Here is a 6,843-nt window from a genome sequence, read left to right as displayed (position 1 = left end):
GCTCTCCCTGCACTCTTCAGTCCAGGCTCACTTTCAAAGGGATGGCACACAAAGCGATGACATGCGCTGAATATTTCATGCTGTCCCCCAAACGCTGACCTTGGTCTGCACGCCTGTGGTAACTTTGGGTTGTGCCAGTGGAATGTGCGGTTTGTAGGGATTTGTGAAGCCATCGGACACAAGGTGCTCCCCTGAACTTACCATCAGACTGGTACTGTAGTACCATTACATTCCAACAGGGGGACATGATCTGGGTGAAGGGAGTGCTGCTGGAGATTTCAAGTGGCAATCTTGATCCCTTACTCCTTGTTCAGGAAGTTCTTACAGCGTGATAGGTTGAAAACTGATCCAAGATCTATGAGTTCTCCGGCAAGTGTGAGATGGAAGTTTAGAATGTAACCATTGGTCCCACTCTGCAAATACAGCTGTGTTTGTATAAAATTTTTCATTGTGTATGAATTATTTAATCAATGTAATTTTGAAGATGACCTGTTTGTTACCCTATAACTACAAACTGATTGTCTGACTGACACAGGAGCTCTCTTCCGCTTTGCCAGGCTTTCATGGGATGTAAGAAAGCAGAAGCATGTAGCATGTTAAAGCCTGAGGGCAAGTTATCAGGAAAAAAACCTTCCATGCAGTCAGGGTAACTCTGTGGGAAAACAGATCATGAACACTTATTCTGAGGTAATGGATACATTTCACAGGTCCATGAAAATGCACAGTGGAATTTATGATAAGGGATAAGAAAAAATTAAACAAGTTCTACTCCTTATCTGCCCATCCAAATCAAACCATTTGTCTTTAGGGGCTAATGCTTTATGATTTTTCCTACTTAAAATTAAGATGTTGATGGTACTAGATTTGTAACAAATGGTTGTGGCTGGTCAAATTTGTATGCTAATTTTTAATTCTGACACTAATGCAATATTCCACTAAAATTCCCCTAAACTCTCCAGGTTTGTAACTTCAGATAATCAGATAACAGTCAGTGCCTTCATAAATGGACCTGGGAAAGCAGTATACACCTCAACAGATATCAAGAAAGACCAGTCATGTGACCTGAGAAAATATGTTGGATCTCCTCCAAAACTGAAAGGTTAAAAAAAGAGAGCAGGTAACTGCGTACCACTGGCCAAGACTGGCTACATTGTCCTGATGCTGTGGGAACACTTCCTTCAAGAGCGATTACCAGGAAACTTAAGATGCCATATCAGTGACCCTTCTCACTGTTGCTGCATGAGCAGAAATATGTACAAATCAGCATTTTGGCGTTAGCGATGACTTCGGAGACCCCTATCCACCCCTCTATTTCTCTGCCAGCTCTGTTGCATGTTGCATGGGAATAGTGGTCTGTTATTTTAAAGTGGAAAAGCTGTTTTCACTGATGTTGACATGAAGTTTGCTCTGACATGTTTTCTGCAGAGACCCAGGCACTGACTGCAATCCACAGTACGGACTCTGCTTACATCAACATATCGTGAGAGAGGTTGATATGGATGGGATAAAAATGCAATGCAGATGAACTAGATAAGCTGTGTCTTTTGATGAAGAGATTTAGTCAAGGTGTAGGATGTTTGCTGCAAGATGTATGATATGCTATTGTGAATGGCAGATTATCGCCGAGAAAATTTGGGTTATGCTCTGCTTTTTGTAAAACAGCTTTGCTTCAGAAAGGCCTACTGGATAACAAAGCAACTGAGCCATATGAGAGATCTATATCCAGAAGAGATACAATAAACATGATATGGATTTATGTAAACATTTGAACTTTTCCATACCTTATGCTTGAAGACAAAGTCTTCAAGGTATTCACAGCATTACACACAGAACAATGTCTATACAGTCATGCGCTGCTTAATGTCCATTCGGACATTAACGTCCGTTCGCATATACATCCGTAGTCCCATAATGTTATAATAAAGTTTAAAAATCCCGATCGCAGAACTGGGACATAGTGGATGTAACCGGACGTAGTGAAGGCAACGTTTTCCTCACGCAACACGTGTATCTATCTCGTCTCATGGAAATTTAGAAAGCGATTGCGCTGCCAGACATATAATGGTACAGTGTATTAATGTGTATGTTTAGTATTGTACAGTATTAACCAACCTAACCCATATATTACAGTGTACTTTACCAGATACATTAGTGGAAATACAGTACAGTATCTTGGCTACAGTAGTCTACTCCATATAGGTTTGCTAAGTATATAGTATGGTGTTCGCACAATATCCAAATCACATAATGTCCTATTTCACAGAACGTATCATGGACGTCAAGTGACGCATGACTGTACACTGTATGCTCAATTATTATACACTTTCACAAAAGCATATTCCATTTCGAGCTTCACATTTAGCAATTTGTCTAATACTAAAACACCTCACAAACTATAAACTCTTTGTTTTCTCACCAGATACAAAGACACAAGATAGTGAAGCAGAATTTTCCACCTGCTGCTACAAGGACATGCCACTGCCATCTAGTGGAAGCTCCAGAACATTATTTAGTAAACCTGACCAATGCAGGGACCAGGACTAATCCTCCTCTTTCAGCTAATTACAGAGTGTTGTGGACAGCTGCTAGGAGTTCTTGAAATACCAATATTGACCTGAACTCTTTGAAAACTCACTTCACCTCTCCCCCTAGCCCTCCCTCCCACACTCCCTGTCTCTTTTCCCCTCTCCTTCTCTCCCACACTGGGTCTTTCTCTTTCTTCTTCTTCTCACCTGTATGCAAATCGCCTGTTCTCAGATTCATTAATCCAGCAGGGGTGCAGTGATGGCACTGGAACGTTATTAGGGCTTCCTTTCCACAAAACACTTGTTGTACTTTGGCCACAAGTTAATTTTTACTGAAGACTGGGCTGGGTTCGAGGACGTCTGTTAAAGATCCCTTTCATTTGCACAGCCGGAATGCGGTACTTTGAACTGTGGCTGGTCCTAAAGTTTGTAGGGTTGAGGAAACTGAAGGGTCTTCAGTATTCTGCCTCATGCTTGGAAGTGTTTTTGTGCACATAAAGACAAAGTGTTCTCGGAAATCAGTAAGTCCAGAAAATCCATTAATTAAAGATAACTTGATTAACAGGCAATTGCTTTATCTGAGATGATACACATCATGTCTACACATCATGAAAGTGCCGCAATATTCAATAATGTAACTATATATTTGTATGAATTGGTGAAATATGTAACATTTTCTAGAAATTGAAGAAAATTTGATTGTGGAAACAGATGACCAATAACCTAAATGCTATTCCATTTTACTTTTGCTCTCTTTTATGGTTTGAAACACATTTGAAAAATTAGCTAGCAACTGAACCTAGTATTAGAAATTCCACGTTTGATCATACACATATGTATGATCTCATATTTCAACAGTATTACACATACACAACCTTAAACTGGTGATTACATTTTCTTAAGGCTACCAAGAATATGACATGAAGGATAATAAAATCATTGAAGGCAGTTCATCCTTATCACTTTTTTTTCTGGTTCAACAGCCATTTCCCATCTGACCTCACAACCCCAAAACCCCCGGGTTGGGCCAAATGCCAAGATCATCCTCACTATTCACTATAGTGGATAAGGTCTTTCGTTATTAAAAAAGAAGGTTTGTGGCAGCTCTTGGCTCTGAGGAACTTGGTGTGAGCACAAAGTTGTTGCTCACAATATGACAGTAGGAAGGGCAGACAGGCTGGGTGGTACCGGACTGTCCCCAACTTTTTTATCTTTGTACTTCCTAAAAAAACTAACAAACGGAGCAAGCCTAGCGACATGATAAAGCCCCACCTGGCCAACAGGTGTTGAGGGAAGTGGCAACGGGCTCGCAGGTTATGGATTAACAGCCTAGGCAGCGAGCCCCTCTTTTACAACAGGTAAAGAAAAAGGGCCAGGCCCACAAACAGGTGCAGCTTCGTGTAACGAGCCATCCTCGAGAGCAGTGATTGAATTACTCTGCAGAAGAAAGAGCCAGTGCAAAGGGGCAGGAAATACAATTACAGCCAGGGTGGCAGTGTGAAGGCTGGAGAAATGGAGTGTAGGTGTGAGGGTGAGGGTAAGGGGGATAAGAGCAGGGCCACTCTTTCTACGGGCTCCTTCTGTCTGGCTACCTTGATCTGAAAGGGGCATTGTGTACCTCAGACACCTTTCCCTGCCTGCTGCCCCTATTGAAGAAGATCCTCCCCCCACCACCACTTTCAAACCCAGGGATAATTGTTTTCCAACTTGAGGTGGGGTTTCATTTCCACACCAGTCCTTTAATTATCCTGAAATCAAATCCAGATATTCGAAGGGTGAAACCTAAGATCAGATTCAGGTACAGTGGTTTCAGAAGGTTGAGAGGAGAGAGGAAACGTCCCAGTGTTTGCCTGTTATGGACAGGTATCATTAAAGGTTAAGGAGACTGCCCACTTAAGCCTCCAGATGAAGACAGAAAGATGATGAAGTGCGCTGAGATTAGTGATGTGCTTTGTCTGGTTTACAGATTATAGGTGACCAACAAGGTAGCCCCAAATATTTGGCACACTAGTGACATCTAGTGATTGCAGCTAGAGGTTTACACAGAAAGTGGTGAAATGAAAGTGCTGCTCAAAGTGTTCAACTAAAGATGGATTCTCTGGGCCCAGTTTTTCAGAAGTAATCTGATCGGATTTCGGCTATTGGATTGGATCAAATCTTGAAAATGGGTTGTTCAAACGATAAAAGGATTCTGAAATCGGATTAGAGCATGTAATCCAGTCTTGGTTTTGATCCGGATCAAACCTTCAGTATGTGTTGTTCAAAACTTTTTAGTAGGATTGGGATACCTTTGATCCAAAAAATCAGGATTATCCTGATCCCATCAGAAGGGAGGATTCAAGATGGATTTCAGGAACAAAATGTAATAAAACTTTAAAATTGGTCAAATAGAACAACATTTGTATCATGTAGTATATATACATTTATTTATATTTTGCACTTGATTTGTTTAACCGTTACAGTGATAAAGTCGATAAAGCAGACATTAGGCTACCTATTAAGCCTTTCAGTACAGTAAAGTTAAAAAAGGATTTTGTCCCCATAAAATAATCCCCCGAACAGCTGTCAATATCAAACAAAAATAATATATTTAATTTTAACTGTCATTTATCACTGTATATTAATTACAATGACACAATCATCAGAGATGAACCAGTCAAAAGAAGTTTCTAACAATTGCATCCCTTATTGCACGTCCAGTCAGTCCCTCATTCTGAGAGAACGCCGGAGGTTGGTCTGGGCCTTTAACAGGCTCAGGTGCATCATAAACATAATCACAGAGAGGGACATTGCGCCTGGTAGCGATGTTGTGCAGGACAATACAGGCAAATATTATGTTGCATGATCCCTGTGGTTCCACTCACAAGTATCACAAGGCATGCAAAGCGCCTCTTCATTTAAACGCTCAATTGCACATCTTGTTTTGCAATGAGCAGTATTGAAGCGTTCTTGCTCAGGTGCATTTGCTGCAAGAAAAGGGGTCATTAGCCATGGTAGGATTGGATAGGCACTGTCTCCTAATATTATGCCATCCGGTTGGTTGGTTTGGAGCGCTCTGTATAGAGCGCTCTGCCTCAGGATACACGCATCATGGACAGACGGAGACCACTTCATGACGCAGTTTGTGATGATGAGGTCAGCGTCACCTACAAGTTGGATGTTGATGCTGTGCCTCCCCTTTCGTTTGACGTACTACCACTCCCTCTCATGAAATGCTTGTATATGCACATGAGTGCAGCTGATAACCCCAATAGTACTGGGCATGTCCCCCAAAAGAAAAAACTTGCACTTGGTCTGGGCAATCTGGTCATCCTTTGGAAATGAAACAAATTGATTGACCAGGCTAGCCAATGTGATTGACACAGCTTTCACCACATCACTCACAGTTGATTTGTCCACTCCTATATTGTCACCAACAACTTGGTAGAAAGTCCCAGGTGCATAGAAGCGCAGAGCAATGAGGCCCTGTTCTTCCACAGGCAGACCGTGACTCCTTCAGGTTCTGCGTTGAAGTTTTGGCCTGACGAGGTCTGCAATGTACTTATTATCAGCATTCCAAAAGCGAAACCAAGCATACAGTTCAGTATGAACACCACTGAGGTGTTCAGTATACACCTCAGTGGTGTATTGCTCCAGTGGTTTTGCACGCTCAACGTACACCCTTTGATGGTATCCTCTCCGACCAAAACGGTGGTAGTGTTGGACAATACCTGCCATGTCAGTGCCTCTCTGTAAGTCCTCTGAGAAAGGCTGAATAAGATGGCTGTGTAATTGGTCTTTTCAAGCACACACCCATTAAACATCAATTAGCTGATGTGCTTTGGCTTGTGTTCAATTAAATCAATCATGCCCAAGGCCTACACTCTATGTTCACTACACCAAAGAGGTGGAACCATGGACTCAAAAGGACCTAATTTCATTGTTGCACTAACCCACGCACTGCTGTGGGGTGTTATTATCATTATGCCTCAATAGTAGGAAGTTTTAATTCTACTAAGGGTGGAGAAGTGACTAACAAAAAGAAAAAATACATCTGGGTTGAAATCACCCAGAATGTGAATGCCATGGGGTCTGGCCAGAAGAGGACCATGGAGCAAGTGAAATTTAGATGGAAGAATCTGAAGGCCAGGCCAACAAAGGACCATGCTGAAGTAAAAAAACACCCAAACAGGCAACAAGGCCTTTAGGAGAGGTGATTACACAGATGCGGTTCTTGACATTATTGGAGGTGAAAATACGCAAGCTCTGCACGGGATTCAAGGTGTTGTAGGAGACGGTGAGCCCACGATTGTAGAGGAAAGTGAGCCAGTTCCTCCTA

The 6,843-nt window shown here is 42.0% G+C and overlaps 1 pseudogene; it reads right to left on the bottom strand.

Moving 5' to 3' along the window:
- Window positions 1-5,147: 5,147 nt before the first annotated feature.
- Window positions 5,148-6,242, bottom strand: LOC118781576 (annotated as a pseudogene).
- Window positions 6,243-6,843: the final 601 nt, after the last annotated feature.

The sequence above is a fragment of the Megalops cyprinoides genome, chromosome 8 (assembly GCF_013368585.1).
Source record: "Megalops cyprinoides isolate fMegCyp1 chromosome 8, fMegCyp1.pri, whole genome shotgun sequence".
Taxonomy (NCBI): Eukaryota; Metazoa; Chordata; class Actinopteri; order Elopiformes; family Megalopidae; genus Megalops; species Megalops cyprinoides.
The sequence above is the reverse complement of the archived record's forward strand: the minus strand, read 5'-3'. Positions and strand labels throughout refer to the sequence as shown.